Source organism: Desmodus rotundus, chromosome 9 (assembly GCF_022682495.2).
Source record: "Desmodus rotundus isolate HL8 chromosome 9, HLdesRot8A.1, whole genome shotgun sequence".
NCBI lineage: Eukaryota > Metazoa > Chordata > Mammalia > Chiroptera > Phyllostomidae > Desmodus > Desmodus rotundus.
This window is the reverse complement of record NC_071395.1, coordinates 78,194,361-78,211,441: the sequence shown is the minus strand read 5'-3', so window position 1 is coordinate 78,211,441 and position 17,081 is coordinate 78,194,361. Positions and strand designations below refer to the sequence as shown.

The following is a 17,081-nucleotide window of genomic DNA, read 5'->3' as shown; positions in this document are numbered from 1 at the left end:
TGTCCCTTGTGTGGGTTATGTGGGCCCTCATATTTCAATTGAGTCTTGATTGTTATTGACCCTTTCATTCATGGGGTCAACGCTCAGGCTGGCTGACTCTGAGGATCAACCCTGACCACAGTATGAGCTGCTGTGCAGGTGCTGACCTCGTGAAACAGAATTCGCCTCTGCAGGGTCTGGCGCCTGTCAAGATCTTTATGCTGCTTGTGAAGCTATTTGGATCCTGCTCTGATGTTTTCAGAAGCTGGCTACTGGGTGTGTTGATGCTGGAGCCTCTGGACAGGGACTCTGGGGCTGGCCAATGTCAGACACTGTCTGTGACGAGCCCTGTACAACCTGTTTGGAGCTCCAAAGTGATCCACAGTTTGTGGCTGCTTCTGCTGGACCTGTGTGTACACAGAAAGGACCAAGCTGTACACCTAGGCCAGCTTTTACCGGCACCAGGCCCAGATCAACAAAAGTTCCAAGGCACTCTGAGATCCCCTTCCTCCTGTCTCCGCTTGCAGCTGCCTGTTAGGCTCAGTCACTGAAAGAGCCTCCGGTGGTACTTGAGTTGCATGAGGAAGGTTCTTAGTGAGTCACTAGGTAAGGGCGAGTGGTGTTTACCAGATCGCTACAGGTTAAAATTTGGTGCCAATGCTGGGTCTGAGGCCACTCAGCAAGTGTCCCAGGGTATACCAAGTCTACTGCCACTCTCTGGGTGCCTGCACACCTTTGTGAAGCGGTGGGGTTTTAGAATGTTGTTGGGGTAAGACCAACAGAGTTTATCAGGCCCAAATAGACCACGATTTGGCTGAGAGAAGGGAGGGCTCTGCACTGCTTGGGCATGTGGGGGAAAAAATGGTCCCTGTCCTAGAGCCACACAACTCAGTTTGTCCCAGATTCTGTCAAGGACGCGATCTCAGCGGGGCAGGAGCGCTAGGAGTCAGGAAAATGGGTCTCCCATAGGGGCATGTACTGGTCAGGCTTGAGGGACAGTGGGGGGAGTAGCCCCCATCCCAGAGCCACACAACTGAGCCTGGCCATGGTTTGGCCCAGACTTCGGTAGGGTGCAGCCACCAGTTGTGGGGAGGGTGGGGCTGCCAGGAGCCTGGAGAGTGGAGCTAGCAGATCTCTTGTGAGGCAGAGGCACCAGCCAGGTTCACAGGAAAGGGGGGGAATGCCTTCACCCCAAAGCCATACAACTCAGTCACTGACTACCCCCTGAGTCTGCTCAGACCTTGACCCTCTGGCCCAGGCAGGTGCCCTTCCAGCAGGGTACAGGCTCTGCAGGGAGGGGCAACAGGAAGCCAGGAAGGTGGGGCTGTTGTGTTCCCCAGGCTGAGGCTGTTTGGAGGGGAGTGCTCCACCCAAGAAAGATGGTGCCTGTGGTGTGGGAGAGGGACTCAGCACACGTATCATGGCAGCTGTCTCTTCAGTTCTCTCCCCAGAACCACAAGCCCCAGTTGCTCCTCACATGACTCTAGTCCGCTCGCCCTTCCTCCACCAGAGCCCAGGGTGAGTGGCTGCAAATGAGATTTTGTGCATCGGCCCTTTAAGAGGATGCCTGTGTCTCTAGCAGACTCCTGTCTCTCCCTGGCGAAGAGAATCCCTGTTGACTTTCACAGCCAGGTGTCATGCGGGCACCTCTTCCAGGCTCTGGTGCTCTGGGCTGGGGAGCCCGGCTTGGGGTTGAGACCCCAGACTTACTCGGGGGACCCTCTGCAGCTGTGCCATCCCTGCTCAGCCTCAGCCGCTCATGGGAGCGGGGCCAACCCCTTTCGCATCTTTGCCGTCCCTACCAGTCTTGATGTGGCTTCTTCCATAAATCCCTGGTTATACGACTTCTCTTTAGCTAGTTTCTAGTTTGTTACTCAGGTTGATTGCTCTATAACTTAGTTGTAATTTCAGTTGGATCCTGGGAGGAAGTGAGTGTAACATCCACCTACTCTGCTACTATCTTGGATCTGCTCATTGTACACTTTAAACTACATTAGTTAATAAAATTATAAATGCATCTGTTAATGTGAGACATCCTATTTTCTATCAGAGAGTCAATAAAATCAACTACATCTTTCAAATCTCAATCAATTAATTTGAAAAGGGAAAAACAAAAGAAATAAAAATAGACAGCAAACCACCAAGGTCCTGCACAGGCTTCACTTAAGAACAAAGTATTTGCTTCACTTTAGGACGGGAACCTCACGCTGGAGTTCACCAGTAACTCGGAAGAATGTAAGAAGATGCTCACGTTGCCTAGGCTCCCCAGGGTACTTACCTGTCCTGGATGCTGTGCTGGGAAAAGAGTAACAAATGAAGAGGCGGTTTCAGCCTGCAAGTGGATAAGGACAGTCCTCTCCAACATTTAAGCTGCAACTCAAAGTATATTTTATGTAAACTACAGATGTGACTTAAAGAGGAAAAGAGCAAATGATAGAATTGAAAAGACCACCCATTGGGAGGCACCCCCAGCTCCTGAGCTGCAGACTTTTTCACTCTCCCTGTCACCCGGCTCTTAGAAGCCTTTGAGCACTTCCTAGCTGCTCCTGGCTGTGTCCAGTCCATCTGCGCTTCTCCTTTCTTTGTTCCCATTAGGCCTCTGCAAGTCCTACTGGGTCTTACACCGCGCTGCCGCTCACCATTCATTCTTCTTGGCACTCCCAGCAGCTCCTGCGGCTAATCCACTTGTTATTCTGCAATAGGGGCAGCGGGGCACCTCTCATCCACGGCAGAAGAGCCAGGGAAAGGAGCTCGGTTACAGATGCAGACAAGGCTGGTATGTCTGTCCCCACAGGTGAGGAGGGCAGGGCCACCCTCCCCGCCTCCAGCATATCACTGCCGTGGGCAAAGGTGCAGGGAAGTCAGTTCAGATTTCTCTCCTCTGGACTAAGGTCTGAGATGTCAAATGTGGGGTGGAAAGCCGAGCCCTTTTGGACTTTAGACCTACGGCCTGCTATAAAGAAGTAAACAACCAAAACCTTCCAGCGAACTTCATTTCTTCTGGGCCTGACCTTTTCAGACTCTGGAAACAGTTTGCAATTTGAAGCACATTTCTGCTTAGCTCAGATCATATACCTCTCTAGCAAAAGACACCCCAGGGCGCCTGCCCCCCTAGTCATAATGCAAAGGTTTATCCTACCCTTGCAAATCCAACTGGGAGGGTGGCTAGGAATGGGTAGCTCACAAGAGAGGGCGGTGTGAGCGTCCCGCCTCCTCTGGGCTTTCAGTGGGTACGATGTAACCACCCACACACGGAAATGTAAAGACAGATGTGATGAGTAGAGAAGTAGAACACGAAGTAGTAGATCCATAGCGGTGACTGCAAACACAAGTATCGGCAGGGAGGAGACATGAAGACCCGGAACACAAGTAAGCGCAGTTTTATGTGTGTTGGGTTCTGTCTTCTGTACAATAGAAAATAAAAATCTTTAAGGAATTTATCGTTGCCAAAAATATTACAGCAACGAGAGAAACCGGCGCTATGGAGCTAGTGCGTGTGTCTAAGGGGGTGGAGTAGGTGTCCTGGGTTCTACCTCTCCCAGCTGTTTGGCCCCCACCCCTGCCCCTATCTTGGGCGCAAGGATACAAACACCACTCAGAGAAGAATACAAATTTCTGCAAAGAACAGTCTCGATGAAACCCCACTCTTCTCCTGTTTGCGCTGCTGTCCAGCCTGTCCTGGCTCCCCCCTTCCCTAGGACCTCAACTAGACTTGATGAAGTTTTAAAATAAGCACACATCCTCTCACTCTCCATAAGGCTCTAGGAGGCCAAGGAATTTTTTAAGTTCATTTTTATGAGATGCCCATATGTTTAAATACACAGCGGAAGGCCACCTGCACGTGGTGGTCCCTGGCTGTGTTGTTTGAAGGCGGCCTCTGCGCTACTCTCCGGCCTCAATCAGCAACAGGCTCTCCACACTAAACGCCCATGAACTGGAAGACCAGATGGCAGAGATAAAGAGCTTTATGATGAGTGCCAGGTGGCACTCGGCGACAGAGCCTGCCCCCGACTGGGGCCCCCCGTGCCTGATCTCTGTTTCTCCACCTTCAAAATTATACTCAAAATTTTCTTCTTCCTATCTTTCGTACGCAACTTTCCTCTCATTTAAATTGAAGCTCAAAGAGCAAAGCCTCGCCCAACTTTTCTCTGGCACATCCACCATGGCCTATGGAAGGAAAACATCCTCCCCTGCGAGGATACATTGGCAGGGGAATGAACATTCCGCCACGCCGCAACTCCGCACCTTCCTGCTGCAGGGGTCGGGTGATTTGTTCTAGGTTCCACTGGCTTTCTCCCTGGGGCGCTCTGCAGGGAAGTTGGAAAATGTGTGTGTCGGTGAACTTTTGAGGGACAATGTGCATTCATGAGGGCCCTCAGGGGCTCATCCCCCAGGCATCTGAGCTTGGCTTCTTGGCACCTGTCACAAGCAGCTGCTACAAGAATACACGCTATTCCCTGTTTTTGTTCTGAGTATTACAAAGGCCTCGTTTCCTGAAATATCCCCAGCACTCTAAAAAAAAAAAATTATCAGCAGGCTGAAATGGCCTGAGTTGTAAGAAAACATGTTAAGAGCGTCCCTCAGCCAATCGGTCACTTCAGGTTGCTTCTCCCCAGAGGCTGGTCTTTCTCCATCCAGCTCTGCTTTCTGGGGTTATCCTACTGTGCTCCCACCCCTGACCACAGAACCTGGGCTGCAAACACAGAAGTCACAGCCACTCGAAGCCACAAAACTGGCAGAGACGCACATCTTTTCTCCAATTTGCTCCCAAGCCTCTGCCGATTGGTTACTAATAGGTCAGCCATGAGCAGATGGCCTGGCCTGGAACCCCTTCTGCCGGCAGGATGCTGCCTGTGGATCCCGACTCCTTGTCCAGGTTCCGGATTCTACAGAGCACTGACCAGCTTTCCCCACTGGGCAGGTAACAGTGATGGGGAGCAAGCCAGCTCAGGAATAGAGAAGTTAGAGTTGCTAAGGTTGGTTTCCAAGAATTCTCTCTTGAAAGCTTTCTTCTTTAAGAGATATTTTTATCCTGCTGAGCAGAGAGATTACAGACAAGGTTGATGTGACAGCTGTGATCTCCGCCAAGCAGGCTTTGAGTTTCTCCACGGCCAGAAAAAGCCCCGGGACCCTTCCTTTGCACCTTGAATATATGCCGCGGTCCCAGGCTGAGCAGGGACAGTCCCTGCTTGGTGCCTGGTGCCATGTGACCCAACTCCTGGGTGGGACGACAGCTTGACAGGCAGGAGCCTCTCTCACACACCAGAGGTAGCCAGTTGACGGGCTGACGGTCGACTTCCTGTTCACAGTCCTTCTCTCAGCCCAGGGAGTGGACTACTTTGTCCCTCCCCACCTCCCTTAGTAAAAAGGATCGTTTCTATTTAAACTTCTGATCAAATCTCCATTCTTCTTTCCACAAACCCTGTCTCTGTAGCCAGGGGAACCAGTATCTGAACAAGCATGTAATTACAGTTACAGTGATTAGTCAGGTAACCACCCAGTTGTTTGGAAATGCCTGTCCCTTTGTGTCTGTGTGAAGCTCCTCAGCACAATCTAAGCAGAAACACTGCAGAAATGTTGGACTTTGACTTCAGACATGGAGATCAAAGTGAGTTCATTTCTCAGGATGCTCAATTTCCATTTCAAAAACAAAACAAAACCACCAGGAATTATGGGTCTACCACTGAAATAAGGTTAATTACAGGTCATACAGCCAAGCAGCAATTTGCATTAGCTATTAGGAGGGCGTCTAAAGGTCCCAAGACCCACACCTACCAAGCGAGGGTGACAGGAATTACAGAGCTCAGGCACCAACTGAAACGGTAAACACCAAACCCAGTGTTCTGCCACGGGTCCGCCCTAACTGGGCAGTGATGTGAGGTTTGCCCGCTACGTGCTAGGTTCTTGGAGACAAGGCAGGCACAGTCCTGCCTTCATGGCATTCGGGTCCAAGGCCAAGACCTGGGGGGAAAAACAACGGGACGCTTGACGAGGGAGAGGCTGGTGCTGCTCTTCATGCTGTGGCGCCTCCCAGCGCGAACTGAGGTCTCTGAGGATGTGATGTGCCACGTCCAGCCCTCAGGGAGTTGTTGCTTTCTTTTTTTTTTTTTTAATCCTCACTCGAGGATATGTTTATTGATTTCAGGGAGAGAGAGAGAGAGAAACATCAATGTCAAAAACATCGACGGGCTACCCCACCATACGCACCCCACCTCGGGATCAAAGCTGCAACCTAGGTATGTGCCCTGACCAGGGATTGAACCTGCAACCTTTTTGTGTACAGGACGTCGGTGCAACCAACTGAGCACCCTGGCCAGGGCGCCCTCAGGTTATAAAAGTCTTCCTTTTGTTGCTATTTGTTGTCCAGCTTCTGTCAGAAGTCCCTGAATTAAGTTGATTCCGGCTCACAAGCTCTACGGTGTAAGAAAGGGGTTCGTATTTGTGGAAAGGACTTTTTTTTAAAGACAAGACCAAAATTAAAACTTCTGACCTTAAACTTTCAACCTGAAAGAATCAAGGAATAGCTATAATTCTAAAGTAGCTGTTATTATAAAGTAGTAAATAGTATTCTTATGAGTACTAATGGACGATACCGAAACACGGTAAAATGTAAATATCTGGTTTTGACTGTTGAGCTCTTTGAGGTGTGTGTCATAGGTCAGAAGCCACGGGGACTCCTGGCTCACCTTTCAAACAAAGTAAAGAGATTTCAAGATATGAATGGAGTAGAGAAAATCTGCTCTTTGGGGGCCATAAGTAGAAATGAACTCCACAAACCCAGCCATCTCTTTATCCAAAAAATTCCTTGTGTGAGACAGTCAGACAATTTAATTTTGGGAAAGGAATTAATAGGCTAAAATCCCCAGGGCCATTGGGGCTGATTATCATGAGTAAAAAAAGGGTCTCAGTCCAGAACTTTCTCTGCCTGGAAGAAGATAGCTCGAGCTTCTCTCCACAAAGAGCGTAAAATCTAGAGGATTAGCCCTTGGTAGTGAGGCTGAGATCGCTCCAGAGGCAGGCCAAAAGTACAATGGATTATTCATTTTGACTTAATAAAAAGAAATGTGTTTGGCCTCTATAGGCATGAATAGCCCTCCTTAGTGAATACAAACAGCCAGATCCTGAGGTGTCACTTCATGTTTCCTGTGTGTCCACACCCCACGGCTCTCCTGTCTCACAGACCTGCACGGGAATCCCAGATCCACCCTCACCGGCTACGTGAATTTGGCAAGGTTGCTTAACCTCTCTGAGCTTCAATTTTCTTGTGTGTAAAATAGACCATTTACGGGGACAGATCAGTTGTAGAAATTAAATAAAAGCACAACAAATTGTCCTGGCTGGTGTGGCTCAGTGGATTGAGTGCTGGCCTGCAAACTAAAGGGTTGCGGGTTCAATTCCCAGTCAGGGCACATGTCTGGGTTGCAGGCCAGGTCCTCAGTAGGGGGCATGCGAGAGGCAACCACACATTGACGAGTCTCTCCCACTCTTTCTTCCTCCCTTCTCCTCTCTCTAAAAAAAATAAATAAAATCTTTTTAAAAAGTATGACAAATATTTAACTCAGTGAGCTGATGGTCACCACACCACCGTGCATATGCAACCAATTCTACTTTTCTACGTCACTCTCCATGCAGGGAGACGGAGGCCTGCGAGGCTAAGTGATTCGTAGCCCCATGCACAAGAAGGAGGCAGCTTGTGCCAGAAGCTGGGGGCCTCTATGCCCTTCCACTGGAACTCACTGGTCTGTGCTGGCTCCTCTCAATCAGTGGCTTGGAGCTACTAGGAAACTTGTAAACAGCAGATCTCTGGGCTGCTACCCAGAGAGTTTAATTCAAGAGATTCATGTGGGTGCTGAACTTTCACAAGCACTCCAGGTTATCAGAGGCAGGTGGGCCAGCAAGCATCCTCACCCCACACCGTCGCTCCCTCCAATGACATGCATCCTGTGAGGAGGCCTGGCTTCCGTTTCTATCCACCCCACTCCATGAAGCTCCCTTTCACCACCACAGTCCGAGATGATCTCTGTCTACTCCATCATTCATCATTGGTTATCGCGTATCATCAGTATTTTGTTTGTTTGTTTTGCATATATTGGCTTCGCATTCCCCTGGAAGCAGGGGCCATGGCTTATACATCTCCATGCTCCATACTTGCTGAACCGACGTGTACACGGCACAGCTCCCGGCACAGAAGGGCTATTTCAGATTTTCTGGGCACAGGGCCCGGGAACCACAGATTATATGCCGGCAGGTTCGAGCCTCAAGTGAGACACTCCTCTTTCTTCCTCGGGGTCCCATTCTCAGGGTCCTGCCCCCCCTGTTCTCATGCTCCAGGAGAATCTGCCGTGCATCTTGGGGGTGGCGGGAAGACTGTCACCAACACTAGTTTTAATGGACTCTGGACTGGAAAAGACTGACTTGTCTTGGATTAAAGAAGAGCACAGGTGTGCTTTTCAGACTTTGAAACAAGTACCATTGGACACACCCACCGACAGTCTGTGTTCTGAATGTCTATTTTGTGAGTTGCCTGCTTAGAACTTACATATTTTACCCACAGAGATAAAGGTTGTAAATGGTGGTTAGCCTCCTGAGCTAGCTTACAGAATCCTAGTTTAACCATAAAAACACTGAATTATCTAAAATATGTGCTACTGAACACAGCACTGTTACCTACCACAACAGGGGTAGATTGACAACGAAACGGACTAGGAGCTATTTGTTTATTTTAACATTCTTTCCAGTTCTTTTAAAAATATATTTATTTATTTTGACAGAGCGAAGAAGGGAGGGAGAAAAAGAAGAAAAGAAGCAACAATGTGAGAAGGAGAGGAGCACCAATATGAGGGGGGCACAACCCCTGTTGGGGAGCAAACACACAACCCAGGCATGTGCCCTGACCGGGAGTGGACCAGCGACCCTTTGCTTCATGAGACAATCCCTGACCAACTGAGCCACATCGGTCACGGCTCTTTCTGGTTCTTGAAGGAAACTAAATTGAAGGACAGAAAGACAAGGAAGCATAGAAACTCATATGGATTCCCTGGAGGGGTCTTTCAGGCACCTTTAAAGAGCTTTAGAAGTTGAACTTCCAGTCAAGATGGCAACACAGATAGACAGGGATCACTTCTTCGCACAACCTCATCAAAATTACAACTAAACTACGGAACAACCATTATTCAGAACTGCCAGAAATCGAACTGAATGGAAGTCCTACAACTACGAAATTAAAGAAGAAATCTCACCGAGACTGGTGGGAGGGGAGGAGACACACAAAGAACTGGTCCCATACCCATATGTGGTGGATAAAAATCAGGAGGGATATCTTAGGAGTGAGGGCCACACCTGACCCCTCAGCCCAAGGTTCCAGTGCCAGGAAGATAAGTCTCCATAATTTCTTGCTGCAAAAACCACTGGGGATTGAGACTGTGGAAGGTAGAAACTGCTGGAATCCCAGGGAGTTCCTCTTAAAGGGCCCATGCACAAACTTACTCAGACTCACTCACTATGAGTTCCAGCATGGGGACGGCAAATTGAAAGGCATCAGAGACATATTAAGGAGGAACTGAATTGTTTCAGGGTGAGAGCTGTAGAGCAGCTTTCTCCCAGACAGAAGTGCTGGCAGAGGCCATTGTTCATTTTCTAAGCCCTCCCCGCAAAAGAGCTGGCAAGTGAGTGCCGTGTCTATCTGAGACTCCACCAACCTGGCTCACACTGTTTGCCCCACCCTGGTGATTCTCTGAGGCTCCTCCCCATTCAACTTTCGGGCCCGCCCAAGTTGTTTCCAGGCTTTTCCATACAAAGGGCCTGTCTTGGTCCATGCTGCAAATTTTCCTAAATTCTCTCAAACAAGCAGCATCTGACAAGCAGCAGATAGTCCTATCCCTCTTGGTAACCGGCCCCAAGCCCAGCACTAGCAGCAGCCAGCCTTGGTTCACAGTTCGGTCTTTCCTGGGAACCTCTAAACCCAGCACAAGTAGCAACCATCTGCAGATCACCCTGTAGCTAATGCTGACCACGAACAGAACACAGGTGGTGGCTGGCCTTGGACGTGGCAACAGCAATCAAGGCTCAACTACAACAGGAGGGTATACACAGTCTACACAGTGGGTGCGCCTTGAGTACCCAGCTTGGGTGATAGGGGAGGCTGTGCCACTAGACCCTACAGGACACCTACTGCATTAGGCCCCTCTATCAAGCCTAGGAGATGTAGCAGCTCTGCCTAATACTTAGACACAAACACAGAGAGGCTGCCAAAATGAGGAGACAAAAAAATATGGCCCAAATGAAAGAACAGAACAAAACTCCAGAAAAAGAACTAAACTAAATGAAGACAAGCAATCTAACAGATATAGAGTTCAAAACATTGGTTATAAGAATGCTCATATAGGAAATTAGTGAGGACCTCAACAGCATAAAAAAGATCCAGTCAGAAATGAAGGATACACTAAATGAAATGAAGAACAGTTTACAGGGAAACAATGGTTGAAGCAGAGTGGATGAAGCCAAGAATCAAATCAATGATTTGGAACATGAGGAAGCAAAAACAGCCACGCAAAACAGCAAGAAGAAAAGAGAATCCAAAAAGATGAGGATAGTGTAAGCAGCCTGTGGGACAACTTTAAACAATCCAACATTGGCTTCATATGGGGTGCCAGAAGGAGAAGAGAAAGAGCAAGAAATTGGAAACTTATTTGAAAAAATGACAGAAAACTTCCCTAACTTGGTGAAGGAAATAGACATACAAGTCCATCAAGCCCAGAGAGTCCCAAACAAGATGGACCCAAAGAGGCCCACCCCAGGACACATCGTAATTAAAATGCCAAAGGTTAAATACAAAGAGAGAGTCTTAAAAGCAGCAAGAGAAAAGTACTCAGTTACCTACAAGGGAGCCCCCATAAGGCTGTCAGCTGATTTCTCCTAAGAAACTTTGCAGGCCCGAAGGGATTGGCAAGAAATATTCAAAGTGATGAAAAGCAAGGACCTACAACCAAGATGACTCTACCCAGCAAAGCTATCATTTAGAGTCAAAGGACAGGTAAATAGCTTCCCAGGCAAGAAAAAGCTAAAGGAGTTCATCACCACCAAACCAGTATTATAAAATGTTAAAGGGTCTTCTTAAGGAAGAAGAAGGAGGAGGAGAAGGAGAAGAGAGAAAAGGGGAGGGGGGAAGGAGGGAGGAGGAGGGGGAAGAAGAACAAGATCAAAACTATGAATAATAAAATGGCAATGAATACATATCTATCAATAATTGACTCTAAAAACCAAAATAAACGAACAAAGCAGGACAGAAACAGAATCATAGATACAGATAACGTTTTGATGGTTGCCAGAGGGGAGGGGAGTTGGGGGGATTGGTAAAAAAGATGAAGGGATTAAGAAGTATAAATTGGTAGTTACAGAACAGTCATGGGGACGTAAAGTACAGCATAGGGAACAGACTAGCCAAAGAACAGATATGCATGACCATGGACATGGGCCACAGTGCGGGGATTGCCTAAGGGAGTTGGGGGTGTCTGGGTGGAGGGGGACAAAAGTGGAAAAATTGGGACAACTGTAATAGCATGAACAATAAAATATAACTTTAAAAAAGAGTTTTAGAAGTTGATGACATGAATTCCTTATTACACTTAACTTCACAACTTAACTGTTTGCAGAAAACAAAACTGCTTTCACTCTGCCGCCGTCATACGTTTCAATGTGGACTGGCTGGGGAGGAGACCCTGGAAACTCCAACAGTGACGTGTTAGAGTAAGCAGGGTTAGGAGGATCCCTTACACCTTCTCAACACTCCTTTATTGTTGTTATAGTGCAATTTTGCAATAAACAAAAATTGAGATTAAAAAATATAGGAGCATTTCTAAACACAGATTTTCTTTTCTTACTATAGGTATATTACTAAGAGACTTTCTTGTGAAACAAACAGGATTAGACTCACAAAGGCAGCCAAGACGGGAAGAGGAGGGAGGAGAGAGAGAAAAACCAGCCCCAGGGAAAGTGTTACGAAATAAGGGTGGAATTACTTGTGGCAGCTGAGCGAGGTGGGAGAGAGAAGAGGAGGAGAAAGGGATTTGAAGAGCAATGAAATAAAACCCGAGTGATGAAGACTCGAGGAGAGGGGGAATGGGGTCTGTTTCTCTGGGTGGGAGAGCAAAGTTGGGGGAGAGATGGGGTCAGGCAGCAGAGCGGAGATGTCCGTGACTTGGGTGTTCAAGCAACACCACCCAAGAGTGCAGGCGCCTATACTCTTAGGTCAAGAAGTTCTGAAATGTGCTTTACAAGGAGTCACACCACAGTTTGGGGACATTCATGAAAAGGCAGTTCATCGTGACCCAATACCAATCCAGTTGTCAGATACACCAAAATAAGGGCAAGAGACGGTTCCCAATCCCTGGGAGTTTCCAGTCTCAAAAAGTAACCCTTGAAGCTAAAAAGAATATCATGGAAATAGTGGGAGAAATTTGAATATGGCCTGTGTAGTCAATAATATACTTTACCAATGTTAAATTTCCTAAATATGATAATAATGCAGCTTGGTTATTAGGAAAACAGCCTTGTTCTTAGGAGACACAGGCTGAAGTATTTTGGGAGAAGTACTTGGATGTCTGCAAATTCTGCAAGGTCCAACCCCCAAATTATATACATATGTAAATTGTATAATTATTACATTATGTCCTGTAATATACACAGTGTATCAAATCATGTCTATATCACACATGCAAAACTTAGATATGTGTAGAATTAGAGATTACATGTACAAATGTGACAAAATGTTAACAACTGGTGAATCTGGGTGAGGGTTCACTGGACCATTTCTCTGCCTTTTCAGTTGAAATTTTTCAAAATTAAAAATTAGGGGGAGAAAAATAATTCTAGCCCTCAGAGGAGCTGGGAAACCTCCATCGGATCAAACCTCCAGCTGGCTGCCCTGTGGAGTGCCCAGAATAGCCCAGAATAGCCCAGAATAGCCTATCTCCTCTCTGCCCCCGGGGCCCTCCCCTCCCCTCCCCTCCCCTTTCCTCTCTACCCCAGCTCCTTTCCTCTGAGACAAGGGAAAGAGCCAACTAACTGGATTAGCATTTAAAAACAACACACCCAGGGAAGAAAAAAGAATGGTGTGCAGGAGACTCAGGTTCCAGGCCTGGCTGAGTCCTCCCGGGCTGTGGGCAGGCTTGAGCAAGCGGTAGAGGACTTGGAGCAGACCCCTCCAAGGCCCTTCCAGCTCTGGGCCTCCCTCCACTGAGGGAGCTTCTTAGAGCAAAAGACTCCAGTTTATTCTGTTTTCATTCAGCAACTCAGTAACAAAGGAAATAGAATGTTCTTTTTTTTTTACTGAATATGCCCAGAAAGACCACAGAAAAACACAAGAGGGAAAAGGCCCACTAACCTTCTCCCTCCTGCCGAGCCCACCAACCCACCGACCCACCTCCAGCTCTGGCTCCTCCCAGAGCACACAGCCGGCTCTCTCAGGTCTGCCACTGACCTTGTCCCCAACCCCTTCTCATCTCTTCCCTCCCTATATCAAATGTTGACACAAAGAACGGTGCCCAGGATCCCAGGAGACCTTCCCCATGCCATCTGCCACTGAGCTGGCCCTGGGATGTCACCTCCATGTCTCCGTGTTGCTGGGGTTCATCTCTCACTCTGTAGTCCAGAGGTTTCTGGGGTTAATGGGGGGCTCTCTGGTTGTGGCTTTTTAAAAGCCTATGGTTTAAAGACCTACTAACAAGTACCTGTCCTTGGTCCAGGGTTGGGGTGGCGGTGAGAGGGTTGCTGCCAACTTCCAACCGGGGGAGCCAAAGGAAAGAAGAAAATGAGGCGGTCAGACCTGCCTTATCTCGGCTCATTTTGTCACCCCAGTAGACACGGGGCTGGGAAAACACGTGGGTTAACAACGCGCTGTTGACGTTCAGTAAGCGAGCATTCATCTTCCCAGTCAGGGAGCAGGGACAGCGGTCAGGCTGGAGGCAATGCCCCCTCCACAGCTGCGCAATGCAGAGACCATTTCTGAGGGTGGACCCGTCAGAGCGATGAGCTCTGCCTAGAAATAAGGGGTCTGAGTCAGCCGAAAGTGAGCCTTGTGCCCACCTAGAAAAGCAGCTCAGCCCTGGCTGGTGTGGCTCAGTGGACTGAGTGCCGGCCTGCGAACCAAAGGGTCACTGGTTTGATTCCCAGTCAGGACACATGCCTGGGTTGGGGGCCAGGGCCCCAGCAGGGGGTGTGCGAGAGGGAACCACACATTGATGTTTCTGTCCCTCTCTTTCTCCCTCCTTTCCTCTCTCTCTAAAAATAAATAAATAAACTTTTTTTAAAAAATAAGGAAAGAAAAGCTGCTCACCCCTCTGCCCAGGGAAAATCCTTTATGTCAAGTTTCTTTTAAAGGCTAGTTCCATCTGTTTTCCACCCGGGTCCCTCCCAGAAAGACGCAGTTTGCCCTCCTTAGGGTGCTCTTTTGTCCGGTTAAACCCAGAAACTGACAAGTACCCGTGGTCCAGGGTTGGGGCGGCAGCCCCTGGACCCACGGGAGCAGCTAGGTCAGCATCACGTGCCCCAGGCAGGAGAAACAGGGCACTTCATCAGACCTTTGACAGCACACACCAGCCTGGTCTGTGTGCGAGCCTCAGGGGAGTGTGGCCAACTGGCGATAGCACGGTGCCGGGAAAGAAAATCATGCAGCCCACATCTGCTCTGGCTGGGGGCCATTTCCACTGTGCCACACCCTGGGCATCGTGCAAAGGGGACTCAGGGAGTCGGGGAACTTGGGCCTGTTGGTTGGTCATGGTGGAGGTGCAGACCTTGACTTGAGTGTGTCAGAGTGTGCAAAGCCTCCACCTTAGAGTGAAACCAAGGGGTCCCCAGAGGTCCCTGATTTGATGGCAGCGTCTGGGTAGAGAGTCCTGGCCCTCGGGCGTTTTGCCCCATCATTTCGATTTGTATTTGTTTAAAGCACAAAGGTTAGGGTCCCAGTCACAGAATGAGTCCAGGAGACTTAGACACCCCATTATGCAGGACCCCCTCCTCCCCCTCACTTAGGACTGAGGCCCCAGAGACCCAGAGGAGCTGACCCAGAATTACAAAGGTACAAGGTGATTTCTTAAAGTGACAGAAAAATTACTGCATCCCCCCTTTGGCCATCCAGGCATCTTTATTTAAAAAGTCAAGTCATGACTATATCCTGTTGATTCATTAAAGCTTAATTAAAATTAAACTTCTTCAGACAGCCCTGCCTTTGTTCTCTCAAGCTGTGCCATCCCACTAGTATAGAGAAGGAACTGCCACTTACTGGCTTAGCTTCTGGAATTACCTGTGTTTCTCTCGGGGGGCAAGGGGCGGTCACCCACAGTGTTTTTGTAAACCTGATGTAAGAGACAACCCCATCCAGCCAGGCACCCCATTCCACTGCCCTCTCACCCAAGGGTGAGACTCTCTGACACGCCTCTCCGGCTTTCATCAAAATGCTGGGACAACTCAAAATCCCCCAAAGAGGAACTTCTGAGGTTTTTGTTCATTTCATTTAAATTTCAACGTATTCCACCCCTACTGCCACCCCACCACCCATCCCTTGTATATGTATTTCTTAAGCAAGGAGACTGAAAAAAAATGAGTTTGAATATCTGTGCTGGTACTATATCCCTGAAATGTCCTAGATCACCAGGGCATGGAGGGGACTTTTGATTAATTGTGAAGCAGTCGCAATCTGCTCTCATTCAGGTTCAATGAAAAACAGAAAAACCCATGCGCCAAAAGGCTTGTTCAATTTGCACAAGCCGGGAAGAACCTGCCTCCACCCCAGGCTTGAACCTTTGGGCATCAGTGGCTCTGTACAAAAGAAAGTGATGGGAGGGAAAATAACGCTGTGCATGTCCCCCTACTCCTAGAAACCCGAACACGAGCACTGCCCACAGTGCCCCTCCGACTCATAAAACACACGTCCCAATGTTGCTTCCTTAGACACTTTCCCCTGCAACTGAAGGCAAGATACGTTAAGGATTTGCTCTCATCTTACTATAATGAGAGCTAGCAGGCTCATAAATAATCCATTGACCTAGTTCATTTTATTCTGGACCAAACTGACCATAAAAATACATACACACAAGCCTTTGTTATGTCTAACTTAGAAATTCTACCCTTCTCAAATTCTTTAGAACCCCCACTGAAAAAGCAATTCATTCCGCAAAAGACCCAGTGCAAATGGAAATGTGATCCTTAGTGTTCTTCAGCCCCAACGAGCTTTTTCAAAAACAAATTTGAACGTACACATTTTCACGCAGCTGACGGCCACACACTTCAGCCGCGTGAAAGAGCTGGCTGGAGCCCGAGTTCCACGTAAATTCTGAATGGCCGGTAAGATGTCTGAGCGCGCAGCAGCTCTGCCGGTGGAAACAACCCAAGCGCACGGAGACTCGTCCACTAAGTGTCATTCAGAGATTTCTCTAGTTAGGCTTTTTTGTCAATCCGAACTGGCCCTGCAGAAATGCCTTTGCACAGACCCACCGGCACTCGACGGCAGTAAATCGAGATCAGACCGAAGCTCTTGGGTGAGACTACAGCAACTTTTCCCCAAGCGCAGGACCGCACTCTGCCTAGACCGTCCTCACAGGGTCTTCCTCTCGTGCTCAGCGCACCACAAAGCCCGTGGGTGCGACAGACAAAGGAGCCGTCCAGAGCCCGCTCGTCCCCTCCGCGGCCACCTATCCCCCCGGGCGGCCGGACCCGCGTCCACACTCGTCCTTCCCGGGAGGGCGGCCGCGGATCCGGGCGCCCCCCGCTCAGGCGCACGGACGCCCTCGCGGGTGCCCGCTGCGGCAGGCAGGGGTGAAATTCTGGAGAAAAAAGTGGGGGTTAGAAGCAAGAAGGAAAGCGGACCCACCTGCTGGGAGTCCGTGGGGAGGCTGGTCCCGGGGCTCGCCGAGGCAGGGCGACCCTCGCGCCCTCGAGGCACCGGGGGCGACCGCTGCCTGTACGGGAGCTGCGCCCAAGCGGCCGTATTTGTACTCTCGGCCCCTCACATGGTCTGATCTCTAGATATCCGCCGCCAAAGAGCTCTTCAAGAATTTTTGCGTCATTTTGAGCCGCACAAACTTCACGTTTCCCCGCGGCCGCGTCCC

At 49.0% G+C, this 17,081-nt stretch overlaps 1 protein-coding gene across 5 annotated transcripts in view; it reads right to left on the bottom strand.

The window, feature by feature from the left end:
• The window catches only part of SLC6A4 (solute carrier family 6 member 4), a 44,068-nt gene extending 26,987 nt beyond the window's left edge, over window positions 1–17,081 (bottom strand). For 2 of the 5 annotated variants that reach the window (XM_045199288.3, XM_024564911.4), the window contains exon 1: window positions 16,844–17,081. The gene's annotated coding sequence lies outside the window, so the exon portion shown is untranslated. Of the gene's footprint in view, window positions 1–2,257; window positions 2,350–2,618; window positions 2,792–5,754; window positions 5,896–16,843 lie in introns of those variants that run through there. The other 3 variants (XM_045199291.3, XM_045199292.3, XM_045199290.3) reach the window with 3 other exon arrangements.